The sequence below is a fragment of the Thamnophis sirtalis genome, unplaced genomic scaffold (genome assembly GCF_051295495.1).
Source record: "Thamnophis sirtalis isolate CommonGarterSnake01/CBP01778 unplaced genomic scaffold, rThaSir2_p1.2 scaffold_12, whole genome shotgun sequence".
Taxonomy (NCBI): domain Eukaryota; kingdom Metazoa; phylum Chordata; class Lepidosauria; order Squamata; family Natricidae; genus Thamnophis; species Thamnophis sirtalis.
The window spans coordinates 60,882,647-60,904,011 of record NW_028261392.1 but is presented as its reverse complement, the minus strand read 5'-3'; the positions used below and the strand labels follow the sequence as shown (position 1 = coordinate 60,904,011).

The following is a 21,365-nucleotide window of genomic DNA, read 5'->3' as shown; positions in this document are numbered from 1 at the left end:
AACACCCCTTGTGCCAGTTAGCCCTAATTTGCATACAGAAAGAAACTATGGCCCCCGGCCGCTGCAGCGATCATGGCCCCCGGCCGCTGCAGCGATCATGGCCCCCAGCCGCTGCGCGGCCCGGTGCCAGGTACTCCACGGCCCGGCACCGGTCCACGGACCGGGGGTTGGGGATCACTGATCTAATGGGTCTTTGGGAGGTAATTGGCAGCAGGCGGTCTCTCAAGTACCCAGGTCCAATACCATGAAGAGCTTTAGCCTCTGTTGTGTTGCAGTCTGTTATGAGACATAGAAGCGTGCAGTTTAGAGAAACCACACTAAACAGTGAAGTTGATGTAATTTATTAGCATCTCTTCAGAAGTACAAGTAATTTAATCATGTTAATAGTGGCTGAACTCAAAAGAATTTGCACATAGCTTTCAGGAATAAGCCTACTAATTCTTAAATTTGAAATAACTCGGTGGGGGAAACATACTGTAAGAGTGATGCTTTCTTGCTAATTTTCATTCTTGAAACAGAATAGACTGCAAAATTAAGTTGAGCCTTTACATGGGTTTTTTCTGATCACAACTTGCCCAAGTTGGTTTATTAAAACATGAATGAATATAGCAAATCAGTGGATTTCCATGTTCCCTCACCTTGGCCAAAAAGAGCTCTCCCCCCCCCCCATATCAGAGGATATAATTTACTTTAATTAATCCCAGTTTATTCTCATGCCTAAAGCACAGGCTGGTGAATCTTAATTGTGATTTATTTCAACCAAGCCAATTTCATATCATAATTTATAAATCTGACTTTTTTAAGATAACTAATTGAGATTAATTCTAGGATTGTATGATAGGCTAAGCAAAAGCTGTCTGTTTTTCATTCTTCACCATAAACATAGGGAGTGAATCCAGGTGAATAGGTTTCTTTTAAATTGTTTTTGTACCAAAATACAGCCAAAGTCTCTAGGATTCCAGATAATGTTTAAGAGACCTCAGTAGGAAAACTGACTGTGTCAGCCTCTGCTTTGCTGCTGCTTCGGCTGCCATTGAAACGGGGAGGGGGGGCATGGTATTTGGGAGGGGATTACTAATTGTGCTGGAGGAAGATTCTGGAGTTTTGCTGTCTGTCTTACTGCGCATGCGGAGGAGGTTTCCCGCCAAGGCCAACGGCACCGACATTCCATCTTGGTGATGCCTTTCGAAGTTATCTCGCACCTGACACTTGGGAGAATTATGATTGGACTGTAACTGGGATGCCAAGGGGTGGGGAATGGGTTATTCTATATATCATTTGCTTTCGCGCCTAATTAATCAGTCTTCGCTTTGCTACGCTTCTGATCATTTATAATTAGTAAAAGTACACTTGATTTCTATCAATGGAGTCTCGTGGTTTTCTTTCCTAATTATTCAATGGAGAAGTGCTGACAGACTGTTCTTTACTGAACAGTCTTCAGAACTGAACTAAACTTCGGAGTCCCTAGGTTTCCAGAGTTGAAGTGGCAAATAATTTTAATTTGGGAGGGTTTTTTCCCCAAATCCAAAGCCCCACGAAAATGCTGTGTTTTAAAATGAAATAATATGTTTCCAACATCATTGATGTAAATTTTATTTTAAATCGTATGCTAGTGGAACTGAAATGATCTGCAATTATAGAGCTGCCAAACTTCCTTTTTTTCACATTACTTAATTATAAATGGAAATAGCTGCAGAGTTCCCAGTTTTTTCTCTCCCATATGCCATATTATGTTATCTTTGTTTCCTATTTGGGATGCTGAAATTAAAAAATCAAAAAAATATGTGGTGCTATCCATGTTCCTCCCCAGTTAATCCTAGCTTTCTCTTTATTGAACCATTAGTTCACACACATCTATCGTTTTCTCCTTCTCCCCCTTTTTATAGGTTTATTTTCTATTGTCATTTGTTTCCCTCAGCATCTTATTTTTTCTTGACTGTCCCTTTTGCTTCTCTATAGGTTGAACATAGAAATGCAGTATTAAACTGACTGATAAAAATTCAAAGACATTATACCTAATAAAGTTGTTTTTGTTAGGTATAATTACTGATCGTACAGTAATAGAGACTAACCTGATTTTGCATTTAATGACCGCAGCAAGACTGCTGGTGGCGCAATACTGGAAGAAGAGAGCCGAGGTGGCGCAGTGGTTAGGGTGCGGTACTGCAGGCCACTTCAGCTGACTGTTATCTGCAGTTCAGCGGTTCTAATCTCACCGGCTCAAGGTTGACTCAGCCTTCCATCCTTCCGAGGTGGGTGAAATGAGGACCCAGACTGTGGGGGCGATATGCTGACTCTGTAAACCGCTTAGAGAGGGCTGAAAGCCCTATGAAGCGGTATATAAGTCTAACTGCTATTGCTATTGCTAACTGCTAAGAAGGAAGACTTGCCTACTATTCAAGAATGGACATTGAAAGTAACAAACTTAGCAGAGATGGCTAAAATATCAGCATATCTCAAGGACCATTCAAACGAGAGATATAAACTGGAGTGGAGAAGATGGATTGACTATACTCAAAATAAATATGGGACTAAGAAATTCCAGATAGCTTATGACTGAGGCAACAAGGAATGACATAATCTGTTTAGAGTTAGCCTAGCAAAGAGGAGTTAAAGCTCAAATGGTAGAGGATATTAACTTTTTACTTTTAAGTTTATTTTAGAATATTTTTGTTAAAGATTGGTTTTGGTTCTGGGAAGTCGGGGGGGAGGGAAGGTTGAGAGGGGTGGGGTTTAGGTGGGGAGGGAAGTATACATTTGCAAAAGTTTTTTTTTTTTTCAAAATTTTCAATAAAAAAAACATTCAAAGACATTAGTGCTTTCAGGAAGTAATTTTTAGCACAACCACGAGGAAAGCTGTAGCCATTATTCCCTCCCACCCTCATTCCCATGACCCCTTCTCCCCGCAATCAGGACCCGGATTGTTGGGGGCAATAATGCTGACTCTGTAAACCGCTTAGAGAGGGCTGAAAGCCCTATGAAGCGGTATATAAGTCTAACTGCTATTGCTATTGCTATTCTCACTGTCCCTGTGGATGTTCATTCCAGTTGTTCCAAGCTGTTTTGATTACTTTAATGTAATTTAGGTGTGCTTGGTAAGTAACTACATAGTGGGCAGTCAAGTTCAGAAGATGCCCTTTGTATCCACCACTTCTGGAATTTGGTCAGCCTGTCACAGTGTTCAGAAGAGAGAATTTCCCGAATTCTCCTGAATTTGAACTATAGAGAAATAATCGCGATAGCCACCAGACGGCGCAAAAGGGTAATAATGATCGGCCCAAGGCTTTTTGTAAAAAAAAGGAATTTTTTAAAATGAAATTGCTGATTCAGCCTCAGTGTGTCAAGCTCTCCAGCTCCACTAAGACTGACTTAAGTTATGCATGATTTTCATTCTCAACTCACAATCACTTTTTGCTCTTTTATTTTCAGAGAACCCATTCTTAATTTAGCAACTGCAGAAACCCACAAGTTGTCATCAGAGTTCTGGGTTCTCAAACAGAGCACAGAATTTCAGGCGTACCTCTATAATCCCTCAGGTAGAGGGATATCAACATTAATATCACAACTTGTGGGGGGAATTACTCATTTTTTTCCTGTCTACATTCAAGGTTCAATCTAAAGCAGTGTTTCTCAACCTTGGCAACTTGAAGATGTCTGGACTTCAAGTCCCAGAATTCCCCAGCCAGCGAATGCATTCGCTGGCTGGGGAATTCTGGGACTTGAAGTCCAGACATCTTCAAGTTGCCAAGGTTGAGAAACACTGATCTAAAGGAATAGCAAGCCATTAGAGACAGCTACAATATATAGCATCTAAACACTACTAAACAAATTCCCAGTCATCTCTTTCATGTTTTTCAAGAAGCAAGGAATAATAACTTCAAAAATAAAAAAATAATTTATTGAATCACTTCATCCGGCACATAGTTGATCTATTTTGTGACTCTCAAAAATCAGGAACTTTTATACGCTATCTTGGCTCTTTTGCCAATTTTGAGGTCATTGCTAACTCTGTATGGAGAATATTTTTTCAATATAAACTTTTATATTAAAAGTTTTAAAGAAAACTACAGTAAAAAGAGTTTAGTTAAAAATTAACCGATTCAGAATGAGAACAAAGAAAGAGAGAAAAAAGAAAGGATGAGAAGAAATAGAAGCTTCCAGTTTCCTTTGCAGCAAATACAAGTATGATTACAGGTTACAGCCTCTATGATTTAAAAAGTTACTTTTTTTCCTATTATTTTAATCTTTTGTGTTTTTTAATCTTTATAAAAATATACGGATTTTTTTCCTAATCATCAAAGCCACAAGTGCATTTTTCGGTTTCCTGCAAAAAGTCTATAACGGGTTTCCAATCAACCATAAATATATTGTCTTTTCTCTGATCAAGGAAATTAAGTTAGCCATCTTTGCAAGTTCCATTTATTTATTTATTATTTATTAATATAATTTATAGGCCGCCCAATCCCGAAGGACTCCGGGAGGCTTACAAAAAGAAAGAAGAAAAGATACTAAAAAGAAAAGGCAGGTTTAAAATCACCACACATACATTCGTTCTGATCGGGGCTGGACCTCAGCAGTGAGGTCAACAGCGCCAGGCCTGCCGGAATAGCCAGGTTTTAACGGCTTTCCTGAAGGCCGTGAGAGTGGGTTAGGTCCGGATCTCGGGGGGTAGTTCATTCTGAGGGTTTTTTGCCAGAAACATTCTTCCTATCCTTTTTTTTTTTTCAGAATCCAAGTTTTGCTCCCATAGAGTGTCAGAGCAAATACCATTGCTTCAGTGGTGGGTTTCAAAAATTGTTCGAACCTACTCTGTGGGTGTGGCCTCCTTTGTGGGAGTGGCTTGCTGCCCATGTGACCGGATAGGAGTGGCTTGCCGCCCATGTGACAGGATACGAAGATGCCGACAACACTTGTCAGAACCACCTTAAATTACTTCACACACAACACTGGCATGCATAAGAATAGGATGTAAACTTGTTTTTTAAAAGGCATCTTTGGTTTGCATTAAAACAACTTCAACACACGCAATGTTCTGATTGCACCACAAACGCAGTAGTCATCCTTACCTTTCACAGAGGCACTGAGTTTTATAAATAGGAGCATGATAGTGTAGAATAATCACATCCAAGGACCAGTGGTGAGTTTCAAAATTTTTTGGAAGCTCTTCTGTAGGTGTGGCCTGCTTTCTGGGTCCACTGGTGGAACCTCTTCTAACCGGTTCGGTAGATTTGACGAACCGGTTCTATCGAATAGGTGCGAACTGGTAGGAACCCACCTCTGCATTGCTTGTACTGTTGTGAATGTTGTAAGTATAGACTTCACAGCATTTTCCTTCACCCTTCATGGTTGCTGTACCAAGTTCTAGTTTAGTGTATTTTTTTATTTTTCCTTTGGTGATAGTTGATCCTTAAAGCTAAAGGTTATATACCTCTTCAGTATTTTCATTGTCAGTTCTAAGACTGGTGCTTTTTATTTTATTTCATATTTTATTTCCTCAGTTAAACTCTTTCCCTGCCTTCTTAATTGGTTAAGATCCATGCGAAACCCAGGCAAACTTTTTGAACTCTTCGAAATTTCATAACTAGAATGAGATTCTATTATTTGGGGGATTGCTACTCAAGGCAGTTTCGATGTTACTTTTCCTCTGTGGCCTTGTATTTGGAGAAATGGGATGACTTCAGTTAGGCAAAGTGAGTGGGTTTTTTTTGTCGAGTCTACTTTGCCTAATATATGGCAGAGTTAAAGTCTCCAGTTAATCCCTTTAGATCAGCCATGCCTATGTTCAATGAATACTAATTTTGAATAGACTGCCTTGCCTTCAACCGTTGGAATGGGTTTGTAATGCATCTGTTGGAGTTGTAACACCTGCATATGTTGGGATCTTTTTCCTAAGCCTTTTCTAAAAATTATTTTTCACATTACTGAAGCCTTTAATCCCATGAGCTCACCTTTTAATAACAGGAAAGTGTATGAGCTTTCTTCTTCATGCTCATTGCCACTTGGGGATAACACATTTCTCTGCAGCCCTCATAATGGAATTCAAAGGGTGCGGGGTGGGGGTGGGTGCATTTCTTTACTAAGGATGCTTGTAGCATAGCATTTGCAGGTTGCTGTGAAGCATCTATGTGGGTTCAAGGACATGTTCCCAGTTTAATGTGCACAAGCATGCCTCTGCTTATGCTCTGATTGGCAAGGTTAACTCTGAGAGGCTCCAGCTTTTTAAACTGATTTGATTAGAACCAGTGCTACATCTCCTTCGCTCTCCCTCCCTTAACTGCAGCCTCATGATCCTTTTAACATTGGTCAAACAACCCATTCCTCGTGTCTCTGTCTTCATCACCCTCTACCCCATTTTCAAGTTGAATTTTTGACGTTTTATAAAATTAAGAAGCTCAGTAAGGATTAAGTACCTCATTTGTTTCCTGAATGCATTGTTTCCTACGATGGGTTGAAGTATAATTCTGTATAATTCGTATGTCCTCTTATCAGCGTTACTGATATCATACAATTTCTAAGGTATTGCAAACTTGTGGGTGCACCTCGGTACACCCACGTTACACCTATCCTCCGCGAGCTGCACTGGTTACCGATCGGTCTCCGGATACGCTTCAAGGTGCTAGTCGTCACTTATAAAGCCCTTCATGGTATTGGACCTGAGTACTTGAGAGACCGCCTGCTGCCAATTACCTCCCAAAGACCCATTAGATCACACAGGGTTGGCCTCCTCCGGGTTCCGTCTACCAGCCAATGCCATCTGGCTACCACCCAGGGGAGGGCCTTCTCTGTGGCAGCGCCGGCCCTTTGGAACGAACTCCCCGCCGAGATTTGGACCCTCACCTCTCTCCAGGCCTTCCGAAAAGCCGTTAAAACCTGGCTGTGTCGGCAGGCCTGGGGTTGACGAGTTCCCTTCCCCTCTCGATTGTGTGTCTGTTGGTTATTTTAAATGCTTGTATTTGTAGTCCTTGTGTTTCCCTTCCCCTCTTGGGTTTGTGAGCCGCCCTGAGTCCCGCTGGGAATAGGGCGGCATATAAATAAAACAAAACCTGAAACCTTAAAAACCTATCTCGGCCTGCTTGTTTTTTAAGATGAGGATTTGGGACTGAGGTGGCTTGCAAAACGTTGGAATTCAGTTGTCTTCATTGTGTGGTTTTGTTTGGACAATGTGAATTTGTATTCTCAAAGGTCCCGTTCACACGGCACCCTCTAATTAGGATTTCTTCATTTTCTGCTTATCTTCTATGTCTGAAATAGTTTGTTTTTCCTCCACGTTCGCTCTGAATCTATTGTCAAGTTGAGAAAATTGTTTTTACATATTTTCTTGCAATGAACAAACTGCAGGCAGTTGAAAAGCAACACCTCCTTAAAATTCAGGCGTTTGTGCAAATCGTTCCTGTGAATCCGAAATGATCCCTTCGTTCCTTATAATGTCTAACCTTTTTAATGGATATTCTCATTTGAATTTGTGTTCCTGTCATCTCCCACGGGAATGCCAGTCTACCACAGAGAGATTCCTTCCAGTGGTAGTTCCAAAAGTAAAATTTGCTACAACAGATTTACTTTCAGTAATGTTATTTCATTGGTGATGGTGTTGCTTTTTATTTTACGTGTATTATAATATTTAATATTTGCTTTTAAATTATGCCTGGTGAATTTTGACGCTTGAAAATGAATAGTATTCATGGGTATATTATTTAAGTTTATGAAATGATGCCTAGGCAATACACTGCTTGCACAGCAGAAATGCCTCCAGTATACCAAAAAAAAAAAAAAAATGCTGTCATGTGCAATTCAGATAATGTTAATGATCTGTTCTGTATTGTAAATACAACCTATCTCCATTTAGAGATAGCTAAGCCTGCAAATCTATCTTTGGTTGAAACAGTTTTAAACACAGTGTCCTACCCCAATTTATTAAATTCTGACATACTGCATTACTTAAGAATTGCAGAGAGAATTAAAGCTTTTCTGACTGACTTCTGGATTATAGGTAAATATTTAGTTATTTTTTAAAAGGGCCTTCCTGTGTTTCTTTTTTAATGGGATATATGTATAAAAAGGTTGTTTTAGGCCAGCAAATGGGTAGACAATCCAATTTTCCTGATTCCATCAAGATACACTCAAAAGCATTATCTTGGGCAGTTAACAGAAAGCAGCCCATTCTCCCCTCCCAACATGATTGACCCTCTGCATCCAGTAACTCAGAACAGTATTTTGATGTTGAGAGTATTTACCCACCGTGATATATTTAGGACATGGAAGTATATTTTGCTTTATCAGGAGAGTTCTGCTAAGCCAGAGCAGATATTTGTCAATGAAAAGTCCTGCCTAGAATAGCGCTTCCATTGTATTTGAAAGAAGAAAGGAGGCTCTAGAAATAGCAGAAACGAATCCAAATAAATATTTTTGCGTCTCATCTTGCAGATCAAGTGAAATACATTGGGAGAGCAATAGAGGTAGCCTTTAATTTGCTCAATTTCTGTCTCAAGATTAATCCACCAATGTAAAAATAGGACAAGCTGAATATATTAATAGATAGTAGAAATACACCGAAGGGAGGAGTAGAGGGGTAGAAGAAAGAGGGGTAGAGAGGGTGGGAGAGAGGATGGGAGGGAGGGTGAGAAGGAAGGGAGGGAGTGTACTGGGAGAGAGGAGTGGTAGAGGGGGAGGGGAAGTAGGGTAGAGGGGAATGATGGAGGGAAGATGGAAAGTTGGAGGGGGCGAAAGAAAGGGTGTATGGAGGATCGAACAGGTACATTGGGTTTCTATTTTGGGGGGTATTGTTGACAAGAGGAATGGCTGTGTTTATTGTTTAATGTTATATGGCCCCGGTTATGCACAGTATATATGTGACTGTACGAAATGAAAATGGAAAATAAAAAACACATTTACAAGTAAAAATAAAAATAAAAAAGATAAAGAAATTAAAAAAAATGAATTGAAAGACGTAAAAGTCCATTCAAAGAAATGTTAAAACATAGTTTGAGAGCTATTCGAGGATTCTGCTCTCCCCCCCCCCCCCAGGAAATCTGTTTAAAACTGCATGCATTGCCAGAGTTGTCTCAAACTTCTCTCTTAATATTTCTGTGGCACACTTAAGCTCTTTATAGGCTGTGGCTTTTGCTGTAAGAGGCAACGGAGTAAATGTAAGGAAAATCCTACTAGAACCGCTGGACTGTATATGGGCTTGATCAGAGCCCCTTTAATTCATGGCAGGTGTCTACTAAATACTATTTACCATCAGTTTGAATATGATTGGTTAAATCTGAACACAGCCACATCCCTACTTATAAGAGCATTGGGCACACTTATGCAGCTGCGTTACTCCAGGTTTTTTTAATTGTTATTTTCCCCTCTAAAACACGTGTGAAGCTCATGTTGCCGTCACGTGACGTTTCATGGCGTTTTTCTCTTTCACGGAGTTGGGGCGGCCGCGGCCTGTGCATTACGTATCCTGTCTGTGGGCCGCCAGTTTGACAGTCATTTGAATTGTACAGTTTCCATGCTATGTTCAAGGTGGGGGGAAAAAATCTGAAATGATTTATCTTGGTCTGGTTATTATTATTTTTTGTTACATCTCAAAAACTGGGCTGTAGGAAATGACGTGGCTGAGCCCGAGGGAGTGGTCAAGCACAGCGTCAGTTTGGAATCTCTCGTGCCCACAAGAGATCTAAATCCAGCCCTCCCCGAATTCCAGTAACTCTTATCGGCCACCAATTTGCCTTGACTGTTAATTCACATTCTTGCAGAGAGCTAGCATGGAATAAACCTTGTTCTGACCAGTGGTGGGTTTCAAAAATTGTTCGAACCTACTCTGTGGGTGTGGCCTCCTTTGTGGGAGTGGCTTGCCGCCCATGTGACCGGATGGGAGTGGCTTGCCGCCCATGTGACCGGATATGAAGATGCCGACGACACTTGTCAGAACCACCTTAAATTACCTCACACGCAGCACTGGCATGCATAAGAATAGGATGTAAACTTGTTTTTTAAAAGGCATCTTTGGTTTGCGTTAAAACAACTTCAACACACGCAATGTTCTGATTGCCCACAAATGCAGTAGTCATCCTTACCTTTCACAGAGGCCCTGAGTTTTATAAATATGAGCATGATAGTATAGAATAATCATATCCAAGGACCAGTGGTGGGTTTCAAACAAATTTTGGAACCTCTTCTGTAGGTGTGGCCTGCTTTCCGGGTCCACTGGTGGAACCTCTTCTAACCGGTTCGGTAGATTTGACGAACCGGTTCTACTGAATAGGTGCGAACTGGTAGGAACCCACCTCTGGTTATGACCCAGCTCCCCACCAACGACAAAGCCTCTGTAGTTGAAGCAATGATTCCTTTATTAGGAGCACCAGCAGCCCTGGCAAAAAGTTTGTCTTTCACCGCAAGGCTAACAAGTCTGTCTGGTAGGGAGAGGAATAGTTGTCTGCCACATCTGTTTATCTCTGCCCCCCTTGTCTTTTATTCCCAGAGCGAGGGTGGGGGTTTTCTAGCGGCGGTGGCTCTTCCTTCCCAAGGATCAGCCCACGGATTTCCACTGCTCTCCTCTCCTCTGCCTTCTTCACATCTGTGCATCAGGCACTGGACCCAGCTGTTCCTCCTCTTCCTATTTGGTAGAACCGGTTCGTCAAATCTACCGAACCAGTTAGAAGAGGTTCCACCAGTGGACCCGGAAAGCAGGCCACACCTACAGAAGAGGTTCCAAAAATTTTTGAAACCTACCCCTGGTCCTTGGATATGATTATTCTACACTATCATGCTCATATTTATAAAACTCAGTGCCTCTGTGAAAGGTAAGGATGACTACTGCGTTTGTGGTGCAATCAGAACATTGCGTGTGTTGAAGTTGTTTTAATGCAAACCAAAGATGCCTTTTTAAAAAACAAGTTTACGTCATATTCTTATGCATGCCAGTGCTGTGTGGGAGGTAATTTAAGGTGGTTCTGACAAGTGTCGTCGGCATCTTCATCTCCAGTCACATGGGCGGCAAGCCACTCCCATCCGGTCACATGGGCGGCAAGCCACTCCCACGAAAGAGGCCACACCCACAGAGTAGGTTCGAACAATTTTTGAAACCCACCACTGGACAGACGGACGGCCCTGACTCTGCCTCTGCCTCTCTCTCTTTCCGCTAGCTCCATTCCCTCTTCCCCCTCAGAGCTCTCAGGTTGCCTTGACGCTGATCCTGACTCCCACGCCGCCTCTTCATTTGATTCAGCTGCTGGAGGGGCACCTGTACTCATTTAAACAGCCTTGGTGGTTGATTTCTTGTGCCTGACACTGCCACATTTCTTGTGAAATGTGCTAAGTCACAACACTGGCACCACAAAGATGTGTATACTTTTTATATCCACTGTATGTGAAGGTAGATTGTACAGAAATTATTTGTTACTTATTTTGCGTTTTAACAGGGCTTTTGTGCATTGTTGAAGTCCACTAACAAAGTATCTGGTTAAGAGCCGAGGTGGCGCAGTGGTTAGAGTGCAGTACTGCAGGCCACTTCAGCTGACTGCTAGTTCTGCAGTTCGGCTGTTCAAATCTCACCGGCTCAGGGTTGACTCAGCCTTCCATCCTTCCGAGGTGGGTGAAATGAGGACCTGGATTGTTGGGGGCAATATGCTGACTCTGTAAACCGCTTAGAGAGGGCTGAAAACCCTATGAAGTGGTGTATAAGTCTAACTGCTATTGCTATTGCTATCTAAAGCGTATGTTATAGAGATGGTCTTAAAATAGTTGCCAACCTTCTCTCTTCTCTTGATATGCATAGTTGGATAATTACAAAAAATGATTAATTTTGTAAACTTTCTATTCAGCCACTCTCACAAGGATTTTTGAAAATTTAAGATTTATCTCAGAGCGATCAACTGTTTTTCCCCAAGCGAGCAGGTTAAATTCCTTCTTGGCTTATGTAGGAACACATTTCGAATCATGCACCCTGTTGCTTCCAGTAGCACATTTTAGAGTTAGAAGGGGGGGAAAAAACAAATCGTTGCAATTAATGTTTATCGTAATGGATGTGTCATTTGACTTCACTGTGAACCCAAATATGTCTTTGGTAATATGGATACTTTATAATAAAGTAGATATTTTCCTCAGGAAAAAAAATAATAAGTTTCTGTGACCTAAGTTACTGGCAAGCTCTCAACATTACAAGTACACTTGTAGAAAACAAGACTGTGCATCTGTCAGCAGCTCTTTAAAGAAGCTGCATAACATTCCTGGGCTCACAAGAGTTGCCAGAAAAAAGATACATTTGATTTAAGGAAGTGCTGACAGGTGGGATATGTGCACCCAACCACACTCGGAATCACCTTTTCTCCTTCAAATCTGGATTGTTCCACAAGGCTAATAGAAAACCATGTTCATCTGTCAGCCAGGAACATTAATGCAATCATAAAGAAGTATATATATATACTCAGAGGCTCTGGAAAGTAATATCCCAGATATACGAACCAGATCTCTTGATCATTAATGGAGTTTCAGTTTAGATGCTGTACACCATGGGTTGTCAACCTGGGTTCCACCACAAAACCGCGCTCGACTAAACCGCGTCGCTGACGTCATCAACAGGGCGACAACAGCGCGGAGACCGAAGCACGCTGTAAACCCTAAACCTAAAATTAACCCCTAAACCTAAACCTAACCCCTCTAAACCTAATCCTAAACCTAACCCTAAACCTAAACCTAAACCTAACCCTTAACCTAACCCTAAACCTAATCTTAACCCTTAACCTAACCCTAAACCTAACCCTAAACCTAACCCTAACCCTAACCCTAAACCTAACCCTTACCTTAAGTTGAATCGGCTTGCTTTCAAAGCGCTATTTAAAGCGCCTTTCTTTCTCCGCGCTGGCTGTTGTCGCTCTGTTGATGACGTCAGCGACGCGGTTTAATCGGGCGCGGCTTAGTCGAGCGCGGTTTTGACGGGTCACGGTCAACCTGGTCCCTACCGCCCACTAGTGGGCGTTTTGGGATTCCAGGTGGGCGGTAGGGACTTCGGAGGTTAAAACCTCCGTTTGAGCGAGTGGGCAGGCGTGAGCCCACACATCAATAAACCAACGTGCGCATGCCCGCAAACAAGCAAACACATGGGAAGAGAAAGGGGAGGAGTGGAAACTGATAGCAGGGATAGGCAGAAGCGGAGCAGAGCAATTGCAAAATAGGAGAAAGAAAAGTTATAGGCAGGAGAGAATTGTTGTTGGCTAATAATAAGAAGTGGGCTTAACTAGCTCAGCCTTACTTTTGTACATTGCCCTAAGGAAGGTTTAAAAAAAGGAGATTAAAAAGGGAAAGATAAAAAAAATTAACAAAAGGAAGAAAAATAGAGAAAAGGGGATAAAATAAAGGAGGAGAGTAAGCAGTGTTTAGTCTGGCTCATAAATTAAGTTTTGCTATCTTATAAAATAAAAGAAAGAAATAAGTAAAGGAAGAAGAAGGAGAAAATAAAAAAGGGAAAAAGAGATCCTTGATATATTGAAATACTATAAGAAAGGTAAAGAAGAAGAAGGCAGGAAAAGGAATTTTGTTTTGATGGTGACACTTAATAAAAATTGGCCCCTAATGTTTTTGGTGTTTGTAATAAAAAGGAAAAGGGGAGGGAAAAAAGCACTGTGTGGAGTGCAGATCAAAACATAAAGAGTAAAAGTAGTTGTTAAATTGTGAAACAAATTTAGAACCCATGTCTGAAAAAAAGAAATATGCTCATGTTCCGCACGTGCGCAAAAATTGGTGGGCGGTAAGGAAATTTTTCCATCAAGAAAGATCCATTAGTGGGCGGTAGGTAGAAAAAGGTTGGCTACCACTGCTGTACACAAAAACATTGGACACTATTTGAAGGAAACGTCATAATATTTCATATTACAGCTTTCCTTGCCATATTTTACCTGCCTACAAGTTGAAAAGAATGGTTTATAACATTCTTGTAGTGTCATTCAGATCCAGCATTGCAAACAGTGGCCTATATAAGTTTACAATAATCTGGCACAGTTGTCTTAGAGATATTAGGCAAGTATTTGGGCTAAAGCTGTAAGGATTGTTTAAAATGATCTTCCGGAATGGCAGATTTTACCCCCTTCTTCTCACTAAGTTGTTTTGAGTATAATGCACAATAAGTGAAGAGTGGTGTCTCTACCATTCATGTTGCAGAACAGAACAGGGTTCATTTGGATTCCCATCCAAAAGTTCCTATACATCTCAGACTTCAGGAAAATTCAAATTATGAAAACCATACGGTCCTAGACCAAATCAGACTGTCAGTTGCATGTGTGTTTCTGATTTTTGTTCTATTTCTGCAATTTATTATGTTTTTATGTGAGACCTAATAAGATCATTTTAGTGTTAGTGTTGTTATTACGTTTTGATGTAACTCTGAATGTTTTAAGTTTTGGTTCTATGCCAGTGGTGGGTTTCAAAAAAAATTCGAACCTACTCTGTGGGTGTGGCCTCCTTTGTGGGAGTGGCTTGCTGGCCATGTGACCTGGTGGGAGTGGCTTGCTGGCGTTGTGTTCTCTCTCTCTCCCCCCCCCTCTCCTTCCTTTTGTCTCTCTGTCCCTTTTTCCTTTTTTTCTTTCATCTCTCTCACTTTTTCTTTCTTTTTTTCATTTTTTCTTTATTTCTTTCTTCGTTTCTTTCTCTTTCTCTCTCTCTCTCTGTGTGTGTGTGTGTGTGTGTGTGTGTGTGTGTGTGTTGGGTTTCAAAATTCTTTGGAAGCTCTTCTGGTAGGTGTGGCCTGCTTTCCGGGTCCACTGGTGGAACCTCTTCTAACCGGTTCGGTAGATTTGACGAACCGGTTCTACCGAACTGGTGCGAACTGGTAGGAACCCACCTCTGTTCTATGCACTATAAACCGCTGAGAGTTCTTTTGATAGCAGTGAAAAAGACGTTTGAGTGGATAAATAAATTAACAGTTTCTGCACTTTTGATTGTCTTTAGTCTGGTTGCATTTTTAAATATTCAAAAATTATTGATCCACCAGAATAAAGGCTCCATTTTTTATGCTAATGTCCTTGAATAATTATCTAGTAGAGCATTTTATTTTATTTTATTCCGACAGCTAAAAATTCAGATCAGAGATATATTATATTTTGCATGGGGCGCTACTATTATTCCACGTTAGATAATAATTTGTATCGTACTGTAAAAGCAAAGAAAGGATTTATTTCAGTTTTACTTTGCTGAATAATTTTTTTTTATTGAAAATTTTTGAAAAAAAAAACATTTTACAAATGTTTACTTCCCTCCCCTCCCCTCCCCTCCTCACCCCCACCCCAACCTTCCCCCCCCCCCCGACTTCCCAGAACCAATACAGGGTATAAATCTTTAACAAAGATATTATAAAATAAACTTTTTAAAAAGTTAGTATCATCTTTCATTTGAGCCTTAACTCCTCTTTGCTAGGCTAACTCAAAACACAGATTATGTCATTCCTTGTTTCTTCAGTCATAAACTATCTGGAATTTCTTAGTCCCATATTTATTCTTCTCCACTCCAGTTTATATCTCTCATTGGAGTGGTCCTTGAGATATGCTGATATTTTAGCCATCTCTGCTAGGTTTGTTACTTTTAATGTCCATTCTTGAATAGTAGGCAAATCTTCCTTCTCCCAGTATTGCGCCACCAACAGTCTTGCTGCCGTTATTAAATACAAAATCAAATTAGTCTCTATAACAGTATAATAATTTTTGAAGTGTACTTGGAAATCCAGTAATAAGAGTCTGAAAAAGAAAGAAACCAACGAAAACTATACATGGTGAAATGGTAATAATGCAGTTAAATAATAATACTGTACTGTTTTAAATATTATATTTCTAGTCTTTATTTGCAATTATAATATATAGGATACAGGAAAGAGAATCAGGCCATGTCTTGTGCTGTACACTTAGTGGCATCAGTCTTTACCAAACCAGGTTAAGGATGGCTATTTGGACAGTTGTGCTCGGATACTAGCAGACTGTAGGTTTTATAAATACATACAGAAATAATTAAAATCTAAGGGGTTTAGGAAAGTTAATCTCCTTTCAGTAATCTCCGCCATAAAGCATGCAAAGTCACAGCTGGCAGAGAGCCCAAAGAGGACCGGCTGTTGGACAGCACGTGGGGCCTGAAGTTCAGAGAGATTAAGTGAAATCACCCCTCTGCTAGTCTCTTCGCTTTGAGGCTCTAGAATATTTTTCCTGGCTAAAGTGGAATTTCAGCTAAACTCCCCCCCCCCCCAAAAAAAGCACAGAATGAATGAAGATGTAGTAAATTACAGATGTGTTTAACTAAAATCAATTGCTCGAATTAGTCCCCTAGCTACCGAAAACCAAACAAATTCAAATGGGAATATGTTATTAAATATTATAGGCCTTTTAAATTTATCATTCCGGTGCCAGATAGAAGAATCGTAATTCATGATGAATCCATATTTCTGACAGATGCCTGCCATCTTTGGTTTTGACAGAAATCATCAATTTAATCATACCTGCAATTTATCAACAAGCTATTCTTTTTTTTTAACATTGTGCTTTGTTATTTTATTTTTTCTGGACTGCTGTTTCCTGTTCCTCCTGTGCATAACATTTCTTACTTGGTGCATATATAGGTCAACATTTGTGGAATACATGCAACCCTTTTAAGTTATCTTTTAAAGAAGATATTTACAGAAATTATTCCTAGGTTTCAGTTCGGTGTTGACAAACTTACAATGCTTTTTTTCCCCTGATTATAAAATAAAGATACATAGTGATATTTTAAGACTATTTTAAATGTATCAATTATTCATCCAATCCCTGATGTTTTTTCACTGTTAAATCATCAGATTCCTATTTGGAAAGAATTAGAAGGACAGCAAGCAAACATTTCTAATTCATTTCCTTCCCTTGAAGGAATGTTGGGGGAAGTGGTTCACCGACAAAACCGCGAAGCCCTTATCCGCACCGACATAAGCACGGAGGGCAAATCTGTGCCGTCCGAAGCGCTAAGGAAAAAGGCGACCCTAGCGCGATGACATAACCGCGGAGGGCAAATCCGCGCCTTCCGAAGCACTCAGCACCCTAAACCTAACCCTAAACCTAACCCTAAACCAAACCCCTAAACCTAATCCTAACCCTTACCTTAATTTAAATCGGCTTTCTGCCGCCGCGCTGTTTTAAAGAGCCCTTCTGTCACTGCGCTGTTGTCGCCGCGGTGATGATGTCGCAGTGATGACGCCACGGCTTTAGCAACGCAGTTTTGTCGCCGCTATTTTGACAAGCGCGGTTTTGTCGGGCCATGGAGGGAAGCATATTGCCCAATTGTAAAGGGACAAGATTCCAATAATCAGGAAGAAATACATGACCATTTATATAAAACTGCGTCTTTTCATAGATGCTTTCATCTTGGTCATCTGTGAGGACCAATGTGAATGTTCCACAGGAATGTTGAGCTGTTTTGGCTGTGAGATTGAGTGGATTTGGCTTTCTACTATCCTTCCACTGAATATTCTAGAAGGTGAATGTGAAGATAACAATGGTGGAAATACTAAGGTTTTGTTTAGCCATTCCCCCTCCCCAGCTCCCCTCGTACCAATTTATTGTGGGAAATATACATAGGAGGAGCGAGGATACTGTATACTGCCTTAAAATATACCAAATAAAATGCAAGATATACATTGATGAGAGCTTTTTAGACTTGTCAAAAGTTGTACCAATGCTACAATTCTTTTTAGATTTATTTTTTAATTCTATCAATTGTCTGTGTTTACAAACAGCTTTCATATAAAATCAGTCAAGAGGCAGGAAAAAGCTTTTAACCGCCGGTCAGTTAAACAACAACGTCCTGCTGAATTTGAAGTCCAGATCTCTGCTGCCTTGTAGGGGAGTTTAAAGAGTTAAATCTCCAATTGTATTAGCAGATTGTGTTTTCTTTCTATGATCTGGGTTGACAAGACATCAGTATTCTATTCATCTGTTGGGAATTAGGCTGTTAATCCAATCAATGACTCTTGAGTGAGCCGCGGCCTGCTGCCTTCCCACTGGGGAACAATCGGATCAGACCGCCAGATTGTTTAAGAGCACAACGCTGTCCCAGTGTCAGGTGGAATTCTTGAGTGTTCCCTGGTGAATTGGGGCTGGGAGAAACTGTCTCGGGCCATTTATCCTATTCTTTAAATAACCAGATACCTGCCTCATCCATACTAAACTGATAAGCAGTTGGGAGAAAGGCAGAAGAGAGACCCCTGACTAAAATCTTAGAAAACTGCCTGCAGGAAATAGGTTGACGTTTACGTGATTTACCTCTTTTTCTTCTTCTTAAGGTTAACCAAAAAAAAGAGATCGCTTTGTTATGCTGAAGGAATACTGGAATTAGTTTCTATTAGTTTTAAAATAGTATTTTTGATTTGGACTTGAACATTTTCTCATGGAGTGAGAAAAAAAAAGTCCAGTAAATAAATGGTTGGTATAGAATAAGTCAGACAGTTTGGATCTTTTTTTGTTTTTAGTTTGTTTATTTCTCCTAAGAGTTGTGAAGTTTAAAATCAAGAGTTAAGTTCAATAAATACATTCAGAACAGACATTTTATGGAGTGAGTCTGATTGGTTGCATTTTCTGTTTACTGCTAAATATTCATTACCCGGTTATCAAAATTATATATGTGGCTACCCAAATAATGAACTATATTATAGTACATAGTAGCCCATAAGAATGGGATTTGAAAACTGCATAGTCCTGCTTTTTAATTCACCTATCTGCAATTTGTAAATATTGATATATTAAGAGGCAGGCAATATTTTCAGCTCAAGGGCATATTTTGTCCCCTTCCCCACTACCAAAGAAATATTTGTCATAATGGGGTGGTGGCATTACAATGAAGTGGCACAACATTTTTGACTCATATTTTCTGTGTTTTGAGGCAACTAGGTTATTTCACCACGCGCTTATTGCTTTAGTCTGCGCTAGCTGCCAAATTCTAAGTACAGCGTGGAGCTTTTCAAGAAATGGTTGTCGTAAGATACTAGCAATCTTCAGGGAAGGTCCTGCTGTCCACAGATGCATACAAATTGTGCTTTGGCAATAATTTAGAGGTAGGGTTTATCCATAGGGCCATCTGTCCTTGAAATACCCTCTCTGTAAAACATCCTGCCTCTAAGGATGAAGTGCATCAAATATTTTTTTTAAAAGAATAATCTTTATATGTTGGTATTTCTCAATACCAATATATAAATCAGTAAATCAGTGTCTGTCTCCAATAGTTTTTAGTAGATTGTGCTTTAATGGGTTGTATTACAGGGGAAAATGTTTTGTTTCAAGCCTGAAAGAGCAATCACTTTCTGGAAATTCTACCAGATCATTTTGAGCTGGCCAGAAATTGGCAGAAACAAACCTAGAATGCTATGGTTGTTTCAGGTGCCCCCAGAAAATCTAGAGGAATCCCACTGTGATTTGTTGGGGGTCAAGGCTTGGCTTGCATGTATTAGCTCCTATCTCCCCTCCTCTAAGGAATGGCCTGGGTACCAGATCATCTCCCCCCACCCCAAATATTCCCAGAATCTTCCCTTCTATTAACTGCTGCCAATGTAAGTAACAGCACACCTATTCTTTATTGTGATGGTCTCAGAAGTAACGAACAAGAACCAGGATGGTATAGCTTATCAGACCATCAACCCTGTGCCTTTCCTACTCTCCTACCATGTTTCCCCTCTGCTAATATTGCTGCCAGTTTCTCGGCATGGCAATGTTTCACTTACTTACCCACCCTCCATTGTTTCCAGCCCCTTCCTTTCTCCTCATTCAGGTATCTCTGCCACACATCTGCAAAGATGTGGTTACTCAGCCTATTTCCTATTTCCTCCTCTTCAAGATACTTAGATAATTACTTCTGCCTAAAAATGCATTTCAGGCCATATCAGAGGTGGGTTCCTACCAGTTCGCAGCTATTCGGTAGAACCGGTTCGTCAAATCTACTGAACCGGTTAGAAGAGGTTCCACCAGTGGACCCGGAAAGCAGGCCACCTCCAGGAGGGTTTAGATAAGGGTCTGTCCCTAGCTAGTGTAAGGAGACAGTTGGCGGCACTAGCCACGGTGATTCCTGGGGAGGGCTCCACTCCTCTGCCTCGTTTGCCCTTAGTTAAGAGATTTCTCAAGGGGCAGCCCACCTACGTCCACCGCCAGTCCATAGGTTTCCTACGTGGCACCTCCCCAAGGTGTTACGGGGTCTCATGGCCGAGCCTTTTGAACCGTTACGGACGGTCAGCCGGAAGCTACTCACTTGTAAGCTTGTGTTCTTGGTGGCGATCACCTCGGCTAGGTGTGTTTTGGAGCTGGGGGTCCTCTCCTCCAGGGAGGATCTATGCATGTTCCACAACAACGGGGTAGTGCTATGCCTTGACCCGGCATTCCTGCCCAAGGTAAACACGGTCTTCCACCGTGCCCAGGAGGTGGTCCTCCCGGACTTCTGCCCAGACCCAGTCAGAGAGCGGGAGCACAGGTGACACCGCCTAGACGTAAGACGGGCATTGCGGATCTACTTAAGGCGGACAGCTGAGTTCCGGAGGTCTGAGGCTCTGTTTGTATCGTTTCAACCATCGTCGTTAGGGAAGAGGGTTTCCCTGTCCACTATTAGTCATTGGATTAGTTTGGCCATTGCACTTGCCTATGAGGCGCAAAACTTGCCGGTGCCGGTCGGAATCACGGAACACTCCACTAGCTCCTCCCAGGCCCCTATAGAAGATGTCTGCAGGGCAGCGACGTGGGCCTCCCCGTCACCCTTTATCCGCAATACAGACTGGATGCGTTCGCATCTTCGGACGCAGCGTTCAGCCGCAGGGTCCTTCAACAGGTCCTGTCGGATCAGTGGGGGCCCACCGTATGGGGACAGTAACTTGGGTACGTCCCATCACTGGACCATCCTGCAAACCCACTCTGGAAAATGACAGTTGGTCTTACCTGAACTGTTATTTTAAGAGGTGTTTGCAGGATGGTCCAGTTCCCACCCTAGGTTAGATAGACAGTATTGGGGGTGGAGGTGTCTCCTTTGTGACTTGTTTTCAGGATCTCGAGAGCAAATACTGCATTGAAACTGGAGTCAGAGGAGAGGAGCTCAGAGGCGTGGCTTCAGCTTCAACCCAGTCTCGAGGCCAATTGGCTGTGATAATACCATCACTGGACCAGTGGTGGGATTCAAGTAATTTAACAACCGGTTCTCTGCCCTAATAATTTCTTCCAACAACCAGTTCACCAAACTGCTCAGAAAGTTAACAACCGGTTCTCCTGAAGTGGTGCGAACTGGTTGAATCCCACCACTGCACTGGACCATCCTGCAAACACCTCTTAAAATAACAGTTCGGGTAAGACCAACTGTCATTCATGGAATTTTTAAAATATTTTCCTATGGACCTTGGTTTATTT

The 21,365-nt window shown here is 41.3% G+C and overlaps 1 protein-coding gene across 1 annotated transcript in view; it reads left to right on the top strand.

The window, feature by feature from the left end:
• ACBD6 (acyl-CoA binding domain containing 6) overlaps positions 1-21,365 on the top strand; it is a 110,017-nt gene that overhangs the window by 66,474 nt on the left and 22,178 nt on the right. The gene's annotated exons all lie outside the window — the stretch shown is intronic.